Genomic DNA, 15,857 nt, shown 5'->3' with positions numbered 1-15,857 from the left:
AAGGGTCACAAACAACTGGACAAGCCCGGAAGGAAAAGAGCAAAATCAACATTAAGATAAAAGCTGCCATGGTCATCTCCCCACGGGTCTCACCCACATCTGTGTCACCCCGTCCACGACCAAAAGACAAGCGCAGTTTCTTCACGTGTCTCTAGGCTCCATGCGCCTCCTCCAAGTCTCCTGGCTCCATCCTGCTTCCTTCCTCCGTCTCTTCCTGCAGCTTCTTCTCTTCCTGCTCAGCTCCACCCTCCCTTGGGTGGGGCAGGGAACCTCCCCCTTTCCTGGGGACCACCCTGTTACAAGGGGAGCAGTGGGGAGACGGGAGAGGTCGGCTGTGCCATGTGGGCCAGCTCCCTGGCTGGGGACTCAGGCCTCAGCAGTGATGATAGCACGAAGACTCGGCCCCTAGGCCAGGAGGGAGGCCGGCCACATGGATTCAGATGCTATTCCATCTGAGTATCTCCTCTTTCTGTACACCAACTTCCTCTGCTTTTCCCTTCCTATCACTGGAAATAATTACCAGGCCTTACCTGAGGTCTCACGATCTGCCTGTTCCAGTACCCATAACCGCTGGGCTGACTTGATGTCTATGTCTTTTGATTCAAATCTGATAGAGGGAGAATGCCATTGGCTTGATTTGGAGTGCCATCGACACCCCAGCCTGGAGATGGAGTTCCCGCAATAGGGCTACTTTGGGTAGGTGAAATGAGCAAGGAAGCGACAATGCAAGCATGAAGTATAGTTATCCATATACTTTCACTTGCTTTCCTCTGCTGGCTGCACTGTTTCTCTTCTTGCAGATACAAGCTAAGATGTTTCCAGAAGACACCAGCTGCGTTTTTCTTAGACTGGTGGTAATGGAGAAACTGAAAACAAGGTTTTTGGTTGTCAGTGAAAGACCTGTGAGTGGGGGTGCAATGACATAGGGGGCTCTAGGAATTCATAACCGAGTCTCAAATCTTATGTCAATTTCCCACTGAGAATTTGTGTCACTGACACCATCTCCTGTAAGGCAAGCGTAGAGTCTTTTCCGTAACACATGTGCTCCTGAACGGTTATGTGTGGATCAAACTTATATCTGAGAGGCAATTCTCATCTCAGTTTCTTCATCTATACAATGAGGGAAATCAAATTCTATTTCAAACTCACTGGGAAGCATTATTTTATTTAAAGAGCTGCATTGTGACATTTTTTTATGGTTGGAATATTAGTCCACTAATGGATCTGTTTTTGTAAATTTGGACTTTCATCTCTCAGGCTTTCTTGCATCTACCTTCGAAAGCCAAACAGTAGCTTTGGAGAATACCTAAGTGCCAGAAAAATAAAAGTAGTTAAAAGCTGAATGTGAAACCCAGAACTCTAAGTTCCACTCAGCAATTTAAGGAAATTACATCAATTCAAGGATGATCATCAGCAATCCAAGTAACTGAGTTCTTTGCATTTTAATAGTCCCTGCTCTGTAAGTAACAAGCAAGATTCTGTAAAGCACCTATTTCAAATCTCTGCTTAAAAGCTCTGCTTTTCACCTTGGAAGGAATGGAGCTCATGAAGTTGAGTAAACAAATTGCAGATGGCATGCCACATTCATTCAGAAAATGGGCTGATTACTCAGCAAAATGGCATTAGCACCACAAAGAAACCCAGAGCTGAGCTGCTACGGCAAATCCTCCATGGAATCCAATATCCCACCTGTGGCATGCCTGCAGCATCGTGCAGGGGTGTCCCCCCAAAATGCAATTACCAGAAGAGGAGAAAAAAGATTTCCTCTTTCCCCTGAGGTAGGGGGTCCTGAAAGGGCTGTCATCATGGGCTTGGAGCCGGTTTTATAGAGCAATGGTCTGCTCTCCCCCGCTCCCCTGGGCAGGACTCTGCCTCATCACTGGCTTCCAGAAGAGCAGCACTCCTTGTCCTGGGCAGGGCTCTGCCTGTCCTGCCAGCACCAAGAGGCAACTCCTGTAAATAAACAGGAGCAATAATCAATCTCTTCAGAAGGGTGAGCCTTCCAGAATCCTTTCTCCTCATAATGGACTACGGGCATCACTGCAAGCAGAACAATAACCCGAGGGAGTGAAAAATAGTAATTGAGTACCATCAAGATACTCCAGGTCTGGGGGCCTCCTCTGTTGGCACAGCAGTTGAGCGCTGGGCTGCGAAGCTGCCCGCAGCCTCTGCAGCACCAGTTCGATCCCCGGCCACCAGTGAGCATCCCACATGGCGCGCAGACCTCTCCTGCCATGCCCACTGCTCCCCTCAGCAGTGGATTTTGGTCCATCTGCCTGTTCTGTTTCCTGCTCTGGCTCTGGTGAATTCTCTCACCCTCCCGCGCTTCTGACTGTACCCAGTGCTTGTATGAAAAATAAATAAAGATTTAAAAAAAAAAAAAGATACTCCAGGTCTGGACACAGCTGAGGGCATACAGCGGTCAATAGAGAGTGGCCATTTTCCCGAGCACCTTCACACTCTCACGGACAGGTAGAAACTCTTGCTGTGGACTGCAGCGCTGTCCAGAGGCCACTTCACGATGCCCAAGCTTCCCTTGAAATGTCCATCAGCCAGCTGACTTCTCTGTTAATGGTGACAGGGTTTAAAGGATAGAGTGTCCCCCACAGGCTGTCAAAATATGTGACATCAAGGGTGGCAGGAACTCTGGGGTGGGCCCTGGAAATTAAACTAACCTGAGACAGATTAACAGGAGAAAAACACACAGGCTGGACTGGGGGATTTTTGTGTGCAAGCCTTCACGAGAAATAAGGAGACCCAAAGCATTTGAACTAGAGAACAGTAAACTGGGGAAGAGCCTCACGAAGGGGCTGGTGGGACGGCAGTAGGTCTGTTTGCCCTGGGATATTTTGACATCCCGTCCCAGTTTCCAGTGATAAGAATTTTCTCTTCTGGGTACAGGGAGGTCACCTTTTTAATGGGAACTTTTATGACCTGCTTTTAGATCAAAAGGGAGCAATCAGAGCATCCTTCCTCCGCTGGCTGTTTTTCAGGTGCCTTCAGCTCAAAATAATCAATACGCCAAAGTGGCTCATGTTGAGGCAGCGTGTTCTGAACCCCATCGATGACGAGGGACTCGGGAGTTGGGAGTGACCCGCCTCCAGCTCTCCGGCTCCAGGGCACAGTCCGGTCTTCATCAGCTAGTAGGTCAGAGCTAGGTGCCTTGTGTCTGCTTTCAAAGACAGCTTAGATGACAATAGTGACTTGGTCAAAAATAGTGCTGACAGGTTTCGGAAAAGGAGGTAGCGCGCGAACCCTGCTGAGAACTGGCAGAACCGATCACTGGGAGGACCCCGGGCTCATTAGCTCGTACAGGGCGAGGCAAGCTGCATGGGCTGAGGTGGAGCAGGACACGACCAGTGGGATGAGGCCCCACTGCTCAAGCCCCAAGTCGGTGTGACTTTGGGCGTGTCACCCACTGTTCTGGAAACTCAATACATGTACCACGTTGTTGGAATAACTACCGCTTCAACCCCCTCTCCAGGTTCTGGGCCCCGGGTGAGGTTGGGGTTCCACGGAGGATCACAAACCTCCACCTCCTGTGCTATGCAAGCACCTCTGCCTGCCTGAAGGGAGGCCCTTGCCAGCCTGCAGGGATCACTCAGGTAGCGAGTCTTCACTTGGGTGCGTATGTAGATGAAGTATCCAGTGGCAGCGAGATGCAGAACTACATCCCTCTCTTCACAGACTCCAGAGAAGACTCGAAAGCTATGTTTCTATGTTTCTCCACTCCTTGTCTGCCAGGTCTCCGAAGGTCAAGGTTTTGTGTTGCCCTGGCAACCGCTGATAGCATCACAACCACCTGAAGCTGCCCAGGGGGCTGCGGCTCAGCAGCACCCTCAGTGGTTATGATGTTATCCCAGTTGCTGGGGAAACGCGCAGCCTGGCACCAGGCAGGTGGGGAACCATGAAGTCAATCTCCAGCCATTTTACCTTGAACAGTCTACACTGGCAAATGCGTTCATCTCTGCACAAATTCTGTGAGCAAGCTGAGATCTCAAGGAGTTCTAGTCATGTATTCCCTTTTTAAAGGCTCTTAAATGGTTCACCTTTGCCACCCGAAATAGAGTGCTTATGGATGAAAAAAATAAAAACAGATTTATCCTGGCTCCCTTTTAAATGAAATTGCCACCAACACAAAAGCGCGCCCGTGACTCTTCCAGGTCTTCCCCAGGGTCCCTGCTCCCCTAATCAAGCCTAGGGAATTTTTTCTTTAGGTTGCTCTCTGCTATTCTACAGAAAAAAAAAAAAGTCTTAAGATAATATTGTATCTTTAAAAGTAGATTCATAAAAGCAGAGAAGTCCCGTTCTCCAGCCGAGTCATCCTTGATTGGCTCGCTTTTAAAATGCATTCTCTGTCTTTCTTATAACCAAAGGCTTTAAAATTCAAATGCTCATGAACACCAGCTTTATTAAAATTAGGGCTTGGGGAAATGGCTTGGAAAAGGGAGAAAAGAATATTACCCAACCATTTAAAAGATGCTAATTAATGAAGTTCTAAGGCCCAGAGAGGACATTCGATACAGCAAGGGTTTCTTTACACGGCGGAATGGAACTCATCTAAAAACAAAAAACCCAGAATAAAATAAAATTGAAGTAGATTAACCCAAATCTTCCCCCAGGTGCTGGAGGGGCCTCAGGAGCTCTGTTAGACGCAGGAACTCCAGCCCGCCTGCCTGCAAGCTGAACGCATTAACATTTTTTGGTCCAATTCCAGGTCAGTCTTTCAGCTGTTGGGGACCTGTCTTGAATGCTCAGTGGAAGGCGTCTCACCCACTCGATTTTAATCCACTGCCTGGACTCGGCAGCCATCAGGCACTCGGCTGTGGTGCACGGGACGTGGCTGCGGCTGCACCCCGATTCTCAGCTGCACATTCATCCCAAGAAGGCGGGTGGTGTGGACGGAGCCTTTCTCCCAGGATTCCAGAAGGCCATCCATCTCATAATCCCCATCTGGGAATTGTGGGCAGCGGGAGAAGCTGTCCAGTGCGAGCCCCTGTCCACCTAGCACCCCTAGCCTGAGCTCCTTCCACGTGCAATCGTGCAGGGGCTGAATTCTCATCCGGAGTCTCTCTTTCCTCCTTAGGCCACTGCGGCTTAGAATCAGAGCTGGCAGCAACAACCCCCGGGCCCCACCCACCTGGTGTTAAACATCAGCAGCGGATCCTTTCAAAGCGCCCCTAGTTAGCGCCTATCACCCTCGCCAGCAGAGTAAGTTGTGTTTGATTTTATCTTTTTATTACTGCTCGTTGCGGTGGCCTATCCGGCGGGCCCTGGACTCTCTCTCCGGATATTGCTGCAGGTTCAAAATGGAAACTCTCCATGGAGTGAAAAATAGATTCCTTGGTATGGAAATAAATAAATAAGCCCAGCTCTATCACAGAGAATCATTTTCTGGGGCCTGATAATGATTTCCTAATACCAGCATCAATCGGGTGGCCCCGGGGTTATCTGATGAAAGGGCTGGGGCCGCGTGGGGCTGGGCCCTGGGAAGAGAAGGGGCAACCCGCGGGGCGAGGACCCGCTGAGGGAGTAGAAGGGACTGGAGGCTGGCGGGCAAGGTTGGCACGAGTAAAGTGTTGGGAGGAGCCTAGGCCAAGCCCACTGGCCTGCGCGCTCGGCCTTCCCGGGGCCTCACTGGACCTGAAGCTGCAGCTCCACGGCCAGGGGCGGCGTGGGGGGAGAGGCACCCAGGATGCCCACCCTGTGCTGTGCTGTCTTCTGCTGTGTCCCTCCCTTCTTGCCACTCATCCGTCTGGGGGGTGATGCTAAAAACAGCATTAGCGTTAAAAATGCAGAGGTCACCTTGACTCAGGCAACTCACCAGGCGTTTTCGGTAGCTCACCCACGCTCCCACACCCTGGAAGCAGGCACCACTGCCCCTGCCGATGAGGAGCCTGGGTCTTAAATTACTGGCACAAGGATCCAGGTGAGGAGCAGAAAAGAAAGAAGGGTCCTCCTAAGGGTGTGCTCTTAGCCCTCGAAGGGCTGCAGCTGGAGAGCTGCCTGTTTCAGGCAGCCTCGGGGACCTCATCAGGAAGGACCTCACACCCATCCGCCACTGCTCAGAGGCTCTGTATGGACTCACTCCCCTCTTTCTCACATCAAATAACTCTGCATCGGTGGAGTATTTTTAATGTTTTCTTTTCTATGGCAATGGTGTCACATGGAAGCATCCTGATACTCTCAACACGCAGAGCATTGCCTGCAGGAGCCAGCTGCTTGGTGAATGTTTGCAGAAAGGCCCCCTAAGTGGCTGAATGGACCCCCACAGGGCCCTCCAACCCCAAGCCAGGACCCTGCCCTTCCTGCTGCTGAGAAGAGGACTGACACTTCCCTTCTACCAGCTGGTTCAAACAGGGTGGCCAGAACCCAGGCAGGGGGACTACAGGGACATGGCTGCTGCTGAACCCCGATTCTCAGCTGCACATTCATCCCAAGAAGGAGAATGGTGTGGACAGAGCCTTTCTCCCAGGATTCCAGAAGGCCATTCATCTCATAATCCCCATCTGGAAAGTCCAGAGGGACCATATGGGGGTGCTCAGCAAGCCCAGAGTACGGAGCGGAGGAGAGAGGCTGCCACTGGGGCCTTACCTGATCGGGAGACAGATAGACACACAGACAGGGAATGACTCAAACTTCCCTCCTTTCATCCCTAAGTAGAAGAGCCAGGCGTATGAGGCAGCAGCCAGGGCCCCTGGGTCAAGGTCTACACCCTCTGGTGGGAAGCCATGGTGGGGCCAGTGGGATGACAAAGAGGTATTTATTGACCATTTTCTCTCATGCCCATGTTGTCATTCACTGTTTCTTTCATTTTGCCTTAAAATACACTCCATGGGGCTTCCCTAGTGGTGCAAGGGGTTAAGGAAAGTGCGGTGAAGCTGTCCACAGCCGCTGCAGCACAAGATCAATCCCCAGGCAGGGAGCTACCCACATGGTGCAGCAGACCTCTCCTGTCTTCCCGCTGCTCCCCTCAGCAGTGTATTTCAGTCACTCTGCCTGTTCTGCTCCCCACTCTGTCTCTGGTGAATCTCTCACCCCCCACACACACACCTCTGGCCTGTACCCCAGTTCTTCTATGCATAAAACAAATAAATCTTTAAAAAAAAACCACCACCCCAACATCCATTAGTAGATACAAGAAAGGCTGATGTGGGGGTGGGGGGGGGTGGGGCTGATGGGACGGAGCCAGGGAGGGGGCTGGGAAGTGGACACTGAATCGTCCCGCTGTTGCTTGCCCTGATGTCCCCGGAAGCTGGAGGGTAGGGGGAGGCTCTGACCTGTGCTACTGCTGTGTCTGAGGCCCACGCCACACCACCTCTGGCCACAAGCAGACTCTACAGTCTTGGAAAAAGACCTGTTCCTTCTGCTGGGAATCCGGACCTGACAGCCCTTAGCAAAGCTCAAACCCTGGCCTCCCACAGCTGCAGAAAATGCCAGCTCCTCCACAGCTGCCTCCTGCAGAGGGGTGGGCACAACCCAGGAGTGGAGGTGGCCTCAGAGTACAGGAAGAGATCTGCTCAACCGCTCCTTAGATGAGGCCCGAGAGGATGTCCAGGTCCCAGAGGATGTCCAGGCCCCAGAGAATGTCCAGGCAGGATGGCAGTGACAGAGCACACGTGCAGTGAGAGCATCAGCACACAGGACAGCACAACGCGAACATGGGATAAAAGTAAAACAACTCAGACAAAAACCACCTCGGTGGATTTTTCCAGAATCTGGTAAAGAGAGAAGACTTAGGAATAGTTTACTTTAACTGCGCATCCACGCAGGTTTCGTATTCAGATCTTTTTATTTGTGGGGGGCGGCGGAGGCTGGGAACAATGTTTTTGCACCTTGGTGTCTGAATGTCTAAATGGAATCACGGAGTGTTGTCAACTCCTTCAGAATCAGGTTCAATCCGGGCAGCCCGGGGGAGGGCAGGCTATTTTTTAAAAGAGGGACTTTTTAGAGAAGTAAAGATTTTCTAGATTATGCATGATAAAAAGCAGTCTCAGGATGACTATGTCTCCAAATAACACCCACTGAATCCCTGAGCTAAAATGGCTATTTTGCCACTAACCAATTGAGCAAGTTATTTAACCTCTCTGGTCTCAGATGCTGTAGCTACTCAATACCAGAAAACACACATATGCATTTGTTATAAAATGAAATCCATTAGAATAGGAGAAAGTCCTCTGCAAACTGTAAAATGACTTAAACTATTAAACAACAGGCAGAAGAGGAAACAAGAAACAGCAAGCAGAGGGCAGGCTCCAGGAACTGGCCTCATCCCAAAGTGCACGACAGTAGATTTCTCCTCAAGGGACCAGAGGAAGATGAATAGCAAAAGTCAAGAGCCAATGATGGATTTAATTATAGAGGTTTCATTATATTTGTGCATAATAAATACAATATAACTACACTGTCATTATTCTATGTCCATGCCAACCCAAAGGCTGCCACCACTTTGATGTCTAGTCAGATTTTACCTGTACACAAATGTTTCAGGAAAATGGATGGACCCACCTGATGTGACTCAGTTACACTGATCCTTTCTCAGAGGGCTCCATAGGAAAACAAGGAAGGAAGGAGCAGGGAAGGAGCAAGGAAAAGATAAATGATGGATGATGGATTAATGGATAGGTGATGGATGGATGGATAGATGACAGATAGATAGATAGGTAGGCAGGTAGGGAGGTAGGTCGATAGATTAATAATGTCTTCTATCATCCTAGTGGCCCTGTTTGCTTGAGTGCTTTTAGTAGAAGAAGGAATTCACATTTATAAAAGCAGAAGATCCTCGGAGTGCATCGCCTCTGTTATCCCCACCACAAGCCTGAGACACAGGTGTTGATTTGACAAAGACTGTCACTGACACCCAGGGATGGTTAAACAGTTTGCCCAAAGTCACAGAAGTGGTGGGCCAAGGTGGGCATGGCATGCAGGACTTCAGATACACAAATCACCCCACATAGGGGACTTCATAGCTGCCTAAAAATGGCAGGAGAGGCAGATTTGTCCAATTTAGCTAACATTTTTCAAGCTCCCACAGGTTGGAAGCACAGACTAGGTAGGCATCAGAGGATGAGGAAGAACAACTAAAACCAGGATGATCACATTCCCTCTGGCCTAACTGGAAGTGGTCTCAAGCTCTTCCTGTCTCTCTAGGCCACATGGTCCTGCTGTACATCCTTCATGAACTTATTAAAACCTGGATTCTGGGTGGTCGGTGTTGTTCTGCATTTCATTCTTTTCTTGGTCCTTTAATGCAAGATCTGTCAAGACAGGGGCCTGGTCCTTCTAAAGCATCCTTGTATTTCTAAAGGTTCACAGAGGACATGGCACTTTGCAGGCATTCAAAAGGTTATTGACTGGACCTCCCTGGTGGCACAAGGGGTTAAGTACCACACTATGAAGCAATCCGCAGCCTCTGCAGCACGAGTTCAGTTCCCGGCCAGCCAGGGAGCTACCCACATGGTGCAGCAGACCTCTCCTGTCTCGCCCGCTGCTCCCCTCAGCAGTGGATTTCAGTCAGTCTGCCTGTTCTGCTCCCCGCTCTGTCTCTGGTGGATCCTCTCACCCCCCGCATCTCTGGTCTGTACACCAATGCTTGTATGCATAAATAAATAAAGCTTAAAAAAAAGGTTATTGACTGAATAAATGAGAGATGCTGGAATGGCCCAAGGTGGAGCCAGCCTGAGCTTGCTTGTCCATGGGGCCTTCCGCACACTGACCCCAGGAGGTGGAACACGTCTAGAATCTCCGCCCAGTCTGCCATGTGCTCTTCTAGGACAGTGTCCTGGTAGCCAGTCCACTGTCTCCTGAGGCACCCTCCCTGCTCTTTTTGGGACATGGGGGCTAGGACAGCTCTGCTTTGCCAGCTGCCCATCTCCCTGTCCCAGGCACGTTTCTGTCCATAGCAGACCTTCTAGGGAGACAGGGGGAGGTGGGAGTCCCTGAAAGCGACTTGCTTGCTCTGCTTCGCTTCCTGTGTCTCTCAGCTTCACTGGAGAGAAGGGCCTTCGGCTTTGCTGGCGTGGTGATCTCAGTCTCAGTACCTCCCCCTGCCGCAGCGTGGCCTCCCTTGCCTTCTCCTGAGAGTTCTGGGTCTCAGTTCTGGATCCCAGGACACCTGTGTTAGCTGGGACCCTTCCAGTTCCTCAAGGTCCCTTCTAGCCTCCTAGCTTCTAGTGACTCCTTTCTCCTTCTTTGGTCCCCCCAATCTGCTAAGTGTGGGGGCAGGGGTGGGGGGAGGTTTGTTATTTGCTTCCTGAACTGTGTTACCCCAGTGGCCAGGTTTGCCTTTCAGGCACTCAACACCTGTCTCTCTAAGTCCTCACACTTACACTGAAGGTTAAAGTAACTGTGGTTTTATTTTCCTGAGTGGAAACTGGCCAAGACGCTGGCTGAGAGGCGACTCCGTGACCCACCGCCTGCACATTGCGTGTGCTTGTTGGCTCAAGGCTGTGTTTTGTTGGCTCAAAGGAAACTGCAAACTTGTTTTGAGTAGTAATGTCCTCCACCCCAACCCTGCACTTGCAGGCCAGGGGGCCTCACCCACTGCCAGGGTCAGGCTTTGCTTGATAATTGACCCATCGGACTTTCAGAGGTAAATTCGTTCATCCATTTCTAGAAGGAGAATTTTTCAATCTTGCCAGAGAGAAGCTATCTTAATCTCCAAGCCCTCCAGGATAGGAAATTCTTCAAATGTTTATTCTAATTGTAAAATGTCTGCTTGTTAAACTATGTCGGGATTCTCCATTGTCGAGAAGGGCTTCCCACATGGCCGCGGCGGTGGGCACCAGCACTGAGGAGAAGCGGGTGGATCTGAGAAAAATGGTGATTTGAAAATAGGTGATGGAACTTGTTCCCCACATAGGCCCCTGCTGTTTTCCAAATAACCCAATTATTTCACTGATCTCAAGTTTCCTTCTTCCTATCTCTTCCCGACCCCGGTTTTCTTTGTATGTGGATAGAAAGCCCGATGGTTCGGTACGTGTGTAAGCGTCTCACCCGGCTGATGTCAGCCCTCTCCATCAAGATTCAAGTGGCATTAATTTTTCTAAAGATGTGAAATGTGGAGACTGAGCTCTCCTGCGCCCTGAGCATCTCCAGCTGAGTCCCTCAGGTCTGGCCCCCACAGGAGTCTTAGCTGTGGCAGCAGGTGGAGGCTGGGATTTGGCACCTGATATGGAAAGTGCCAGATGCAAGCCCTCTGTGGGGTGTCTGAGGACCTAGCTCCCCCCTAATGCCTGAGGAACCCCCACTCATCACTGCACCTTGTGCCTTGTGCTTGACGCAGCTGCACCCCATCCCACAGTCCACATCCAAAAGCACCCTCACACTTTCTCTGCCATCTAGCAATTTGGGGGCTGGTCTCCCCAAAAGGGTCAAATGACTTTTCTCAGCAGCACCCAGTAGGTCTCTTGTGACCTTGGTATGGGACCTAGGGGTCACCCGAGGCCCTGTGGGCCTGGGGAGGCTACACCACCACTTCAGCAATGCAGATTGTTCGGGGTTGAGAGCAGGAGGGGCCCGGGGCTGAGGACAGCTTTTCTCCTTGCCTGAGTCCTTCACCCCCTCCCATCTATGAAGCAATCACTGCTCCCCCTTTTATGACCTACAGGATGTAACTTGAGGGGTCCGATGCTGTTAATCAGCGAACACGTCCTCTGTGGGAATCTCATCCTCACTCTGGGTTAGATGAGGCCTCCCCTGTCTGTGATGTGAAATGTCCCCCTGCTCCTGACACCCCAGGTCCCTAATCGCAGGATGAAAATCCCCGGTCCGCTCCATGACTCTTGAGAATTTAAACCATGTAAACCTCCAAACTTATGTTACAAATTCCTGTGCTAACCTCTCAGGTGCTGTTTGATGACAGCCCGATAAGAACCCGGAGGGTTGGGGTGATTCCCGTGTACCTGACTGGACACAGCAGGAAGCCAGCAGTCCCCGAGCCAGAGGCCCTCACCAAGCCAGCCAGGCAGACCTCAGGCTCTAGCCACCAAGGCTTGAAAAAGGAATCCCCGTTGCTAAAAGCCATCGAGATCGAGGTGCTTATCAGCGCAGCCTGAACTGAGACACCGGGGGTCTCGATCTGCCCCACATCCTACTTAGGTCACATCGGCATCATTCCTGGCCTTCCTCAGATCTGCCATGCCACCTGCACCCCACTAGCCATCCACTGAGAAGCTCACTGCTGCCCAGGGATGGGGCCCTGCTGTCGGAGGCCCCCCTCGAGGAGTGTCCCTCGGCAGGGCGGGTCCTGGCACGGGTCCCCTTTGGAGTCAAGTGCGTGAGCAGTCATGTGCACGCCCGCCAGGCCTTCGAGCCGGAGAGCTCCTGGAGGAGGCACGCTGCCCTCCCCTCCCGGGAAGCCCCTGCTCGGCTGGCCTGGGCTGCGAAGGATGGACACCGAAGGAGACAGATTCCAGGTGATCAAGCAGGGCCAGAGGGATCAACCACAGCTCCGAATGCCTTCTGCTGGCCTGGCCCAGCCCTTGCTCGGCCAGCACTGACTGTGGCTTCTGGGGGTGCTCGCCCTCCAGTGTGGGGTCTCCCCACTGCAGAAGTGACGGCTGAGGTCAGAGGAGCCGCTGAGACGCCCTCAGCCTGGAAAGTTCCAACCACAGTCAGCCTGCGGGGGCCTGTGCCGCCGGCCGGGAGTCTGTCAACACAGCGGCTCTGCGGCTGAACCAGGGCCCCGGAGAACCGGGCAGCCGACGGTGAAGACGCTGCCTGTTTGAGCTGCTCCCCGGCAGGCAGGTGAAGCGCCTGCCTTACTTTAAACAGTACCTCGGCTTGTCTTGCTAAACAGATGCCGCCTCTGTCTGGCTGGAGCAGCCTGCTAAGCCGAGGAGGACCCAAGGCCGCCAGCGCAGGCCCGAGTGCCCGGAAATCGCCTCCAGCCTCACCAGCATGTGGAGACCTCTGTGGAGGAGCTGAGGGTCTCCAGGACAAGGGACACGTGTGGAAGCCAGTCTCCCCACGGACCCCAGCCCTTCAGCGTCCGTCTGCTCCAGACTTCAGCCCCCAGACTTCTCGGTTCAGCTTGACCTCTTTCCCTTTGAAGGACTTTTCAAGGCCCCGCTGGAGGGGTCAGTCCTTGGGCGCTAGCTCCACACCTCGCTATTGGCTGCAAGACCTACCCTTTCCTCAGCACACTGGGGAGCAGGCTGTCACCCCCCAGAGAGGACCCCTGTGCTCAGCGACAGTTCCCACGGGGAGGGGGAAGCAGGGGGCAGTCGGGTAAAAGGCACCAAAGGAGCAGATGCTGAGGCTGTCTGCGCACCTGAACCTGGTGTGACAAACTGATGTCACTTCACTCAAGGAGGAAGTGTGTTCGTGAAATTCCTTTGGAGGAAGGATAAATAATATTGGGATGTCTGGAAGGGAGAGACCATCGGCCCCCTCAGCGCTGTCCCTTTTGTGACCTGAATGTCCCTGCATTCTGGATTCAGCATCGTTTTCTCGTCTGACGTTCTGCAACCCTAGACATGTCTCCACTCCCTCCCGGCTCTATCGCTCTGTCTCTCCCCTCCTCTGCTTTCCTGCCTCTGTGTCCAGGTCTGTCCTCGCCTCTCTCCCGCCCTTCATTTCCCTCCTCTTGCACCATCCTGAATAGGAAAGAGCCAAGCCTCGCCCTTTGACCCTTCCTGTTTCTAGACTGTCTTTGACCCGCCCTGTTTCCAGAGCCCGTCAGTTCTCTGGACACCCCCTCTGCACGGTTATGCTGATATAATCGATTGGCATCCAGGCTCTTTGCATCAGCCACGTCCCAGCAGCTCTGAGCGTCGCCTCCGCTGTGCCCACGCTTGTTGCTGCCACGTCTGCACAGCCACGCAGACCGCGGCCCTTCCTGGGAGCTGGGCTCTAGACGGTTCAGCTCATGTCTTATGTGTTGTTTTCCCTAGTTTCGTTCATGGACAAGAATTTATTTCAGCTCCGGGAGCATTTATTACAACCTCTCGTTCACTGACTGCGATGATGCTAGCCGCCACCATTTATTGGGTGCTTATTACGCATCAGTCATGGCGTCAAGTGCTTTGTACAAGTTCATTGATTTAATTTCCATGATAACGCTATGAGATGTGAGGTTTTGTTTTAGTTTTTAAAAGGTCTTTTTTTTTTGCCTGACTTTACAGATGAGAACACTGAGGCTTCCCAAAATTAACAAAGTTCGCGAAGGTCCCCACGGGAGCTGGACAATTTCCCTGCCACCACCTTTCGAGCATGTTGGTCCACCTCACACCCGCCTCCCGCAGCCAGTCCTGGCCAGCCCTGGGCTGCCCCCGGCTGAGCCCCACCCCCTCCCAGTAGGTCCTCCCTCGCCACTTCCCCAGGCCAGCCGCCATCATCTGGCCTCCAGATGATGTGTGCTCCAAGCTTCTAAACCACACCCTGAGGGGCGAGCCAGGGACACAGGCAGAGCACACTCAGCCTTGCTGCTGAGGACTCAGCCCCTGCCTGGGCACCTGCATTCAAGAGCACAGGTCCAGGAAGAGCATCCATAAAACCTCTCTCCCTGGGGAAGGAGCAGCGCATTTCCTCCCCTGCAATTCCCTTCTCAGAGGTGCCTGAAACAAACACCTTTTATTTGGTGGGTTCTGCCCACGTGGGGGTGCTCCATACCCAGCAGGTCTGGCTGAAGGTTTGGCCCATTACCTGATCTGAGGCAGGCTCACTGATTCCCTTCTCAGCTCCCTGTCTCCTGGGAGTCGCTCCATTCACACAGTAATATTCCTCATCTCTTCTTGCTTCAGCGTTTCAAATGGGGATGTCGATACCACTGCACAAAGACTCGCGGGTCATGAGGGAATTGGCAATCACATCTGGAAGGGCCCTGAGTACTTAGTGTGTGATGTACCAGCAGGAAGAGAAATGAAGCCTGGAGTAAAATCATTGTTTGCCGTGGCATAGCCCAGAGAACTCAGTCTCATGAGATGCCCCTGTGATAAGAGCCTTGCAATGGATGAGCCGAGTTTTGCAAATATTACTCCCTACATCCCTGCCTTTGCGATCCACACTCTATAATTAAAGGCCCTGAGAAGTCCTGCATTCATCATGGACATAATTCAAATGTCTGAATTTATATGGTCACAGAACATACTTCTCACCGTTGACTTGTATAAACTCTATGAACATCACAGGATTAGCTTTCCATGAACCACTGTTTTATGGAACTCTGAGAGAAAGCACCTACTTTCCATTCCTGTTTTCAGACTACAGGCAATATCCAGAATTGTACTAGTAGGAAGAAGGAAGAGTTCAACCCACAACTCCTTTGTATTCACAAAATGGTTATTGGAACGGCTGGCTCTGGTTTTGTTTTTCAATCCTTAAATGGCCTGCAATCTAAGCAGGTACTGCTACCAGCAGCCTGGGACAGGTAGCTATACAGGTGCGTCCAAAGCACAGCGCTTGCTACCATCTTTCTCTTTAGAAGAAAGTGTCCTCACTGCTGCCGTTTCATAACATCCCTCTTTTCACTGGGATCACCGCAGAGCCACTTAGCTGGCCCGACTGCTCTCAGTTTCCAACCCAAACAGGACGCATATCACAGCGAGCTCCTCCAAAAGCACAGCTTTGACTAAAGAAGGCAGCAGGGACCGAGTCCTCTTACTCTTTGGCCATATTCTATATGTTGACCTGGTAATCAGATGCCTCCCCATGGTGACAGTGGGTCTGCTGCAGCTCCTGCATGGACAATGCTTTTGAAAAGGTTGTCTCCCCTTTTTTGTGGATTAAATTTTGTGTCCCCAAATTCTTATGTTGGAAATCCTAATCTTCAGTGCCTCAGAGAGGGACCTGATTTAGAGATGGAACCCTTACAGAGGTAATCGGGTTGAAATGAGTTCATTAGGGTGGACATCAAT

The 15,857-nt window shown here is 51.7% G+C and overlaps 2 long non-coding RNA genes across 2 annotated transcripts; one reads left to right on the top strand and one right to left on the bottom strand.

The window, feature by feature from the left end:
• Positions 1 to 986: 986 nt before the first annotated feature.
• On the bottom strand, positions 987 to 3,765 carry LOC129145819 (uncharacterized). Its single transcript, XR_008551906.1, has 3 exons — positions 3,531 to 3,765; positions 1,742 to 1,953; positions 987 to 1,306 (listed from the first exon to the last, which is right to left on the bottom strand). It is a non-coding gene; the product is annotated as an uncharacterized LOC129145819 (long non-coding RNA).
• Positions 3,766 to 3,889: 124 nt separating this feature from the next.
• LOC129145818 (uncharacterized) lies at positions 3,890 to 15,023 on the top strand. The gene is made up of 3 exons (XR_008551905.1): positions 3,890 to 3,980; positions 5,087 to 5,211; positions 14,745 to 15,023. It is a non-coding gene; the product is annotated as an uncharacterized LOC129145818 (long non-coding RNA).
• Positions 15,024 to 15,857: the final 834 nt, after the last annotated feature.

Source organism: Talpa occidentalis, unplaced genomic scaffold (assembly GCF_014898055.3).
Source record: "Talpa occidentalis isolate TD23 unplaced genomic scaffold, MPIMG_talOcc4v2.1 talOcc4.14, whole genome shotgun sequence".
Classification (NCBI taxonomy): Eukaryota; Metazoa; Chordata; class Mammalia; order Eulipotyphla; family Talpidae; genus Talpa; species Talpa occidentalis.
Note: the sequence above shows the minus strand (reverse complement) of the source record. Positions and strands in the feature narration are given on the sequence as shown.